Raw genomic sequence first — 1,926 nt, forward strand, 5'->3', positions numbered from 1 at the left:
GAAAAAAACCACTAGAACTATAATTGTCAGGATATATGCAATTTACTTTCAAGTGGTTTATTAAAAATGTAATACAAGTATGTATATATATTTGTATGTATATGTGTATATATATAGAGAAATAAGTTTACAACCAAAACTAAGCAAACCCTAAGCAAAGTGTTTATGAGAGTACATGGTATTATTCTCTCAACTTTTTTGTAGATTGAAAAACTTCCCCCAAGAAGTGGCAAAATAAAATAATGTAAACAAAGGCCACTCCAAAAAAAGTGGGTCTGAAACAATTATGTAAGTTCCATGAGAATATGGATGTTTGTTTCTTTTAATTACCAGTATATCCCTAGTACCTACAACAATGCCTGGCACATAAGATAGTACTCAACAAACTTTTTTTTTAATATGAAACACTTCAAGAATTTGCATGTCACCCAAGTACAGCGACCATGCTTCTCTGTATTATTCTGATTGTAGAATATGTGATATCACACAATGTACATTTTAAAAACAAATCATCAAGAACTTTGATATTAGACATGTAACATATTAGTATAATGTGAAAAAATATAATTGTCAGAAGTAATACCCAGGATAAAGATGGTTACATGAAATAGCAGTTTCTATGATCTAAATGTAATTATGCTAATTGCTTTGATTGAAATGATTCCTCTGTGATTAAAAACATTATTTTAAAATAGGATTACAAGTAGTAAGTACCCCAGAAAATCCATCTGCCCAAAAGAGATAACTTTGGTAGCCCATTTACGATTGGTACTATTCTGCCTGAGTAACACTAGTATATTTGGTTAAACCATTTGGGATTATTCTGGGGAAAGGTGCCACTTTAGAAGCTTCAATTTTTTCCAGTGCTGATACTTTTTAAGTTTCATTTTGTCCAAGCAATTCCAAACTGACAACTGGCCTGTTATGGGAGGAGTGCTGTGCCCTCTGGTGGTGAGACATCCACATGTAATTTCTATGGGAAAGACAAGCAGAATAGAGAGAAATGGAGTTGGGTGCCCTTAATCCAAGATTTCTGGACACCTGTCTCCTCAGTTCCTAGGACTGAATTTTATGTAATCATTTGGACCCAGCTATGTGTAAGGTCTGAACTGAGGAAGGTACAAATTTAGGAATTACAAAGTGTCATTTTTGGTTGGGTGAAAGCTGACATGGAGAAGACTTGGCACTTGGAACTCAGCATAATGAGCTGTAAAATTTGTCAGGATCCTGGGTCCTTGTTGTGACAGGAATGAGAGTATATGTTACCATATGCCTCAGGGAGAGCCCGGGGCAGAATCCTGGGGGTTGTGGATTGCCCAGAAACTGCTGGCTGAGCTCAGACCACTGCCAAGCTTTGTATGCCCAGCCCTGGAAACACTTTTTCTTTTCCTTTTTTTTTCTGGTTATGTATGATCCATGTTAAAAATTATGAAAAGTAGTAGTAAAGTGAAAATCACCTGAAATCTCTTTGCATCATGATAACCACAGTTGACAGTTTTGGTGATGTTTCTTTCAGGTAATTCTGTGCAAATAACTACATAGAACAGGAATGTCTAATAATATGTTAATGGGATGATCATGATATACCTATTCCTTTACAAATTGATATATATATATAATATATAATAAACCAGTAACTGGGTCCTCCCTAGTAGTGCAACAGGTTAAAGTGCAGCACTATGAAGCGCGCTGCAATGCTTCAGCACAAGTTTGATCCCCAGCCAGGGTTGTGACCCACATGGTGCAGCAGACCTCTCTTGACCTGCCCGCTGCTCCCCTCAGCAGTGTACTTCATCAATCACCTGTTCTGCTCCCCACTCTGTCTCGGGTGAATCCTCTCACCCCCTGCACCTCTGGCCTGTACCCCAGTTCTGTATGCATAAATAAATCTTAAAGAAAAAAAATAAACTGATAACCTAGTAAGTA

Source organism: Condylura cristata, unplaced genomic scaffold, assembly GCF_000260355.1.
Source record: "Condylura cristata isolate star-nosed mole 26May11 unplaced genomic scaffold, ConCri1.0 scaffold00022, whole genome shotgun sequence".
Lineage (NCBI taxonomy): Eukaryota > Metazoa > Chordata > Mammalia > Eulipotyphla > Talpidae > Condylura > Condylura cristata.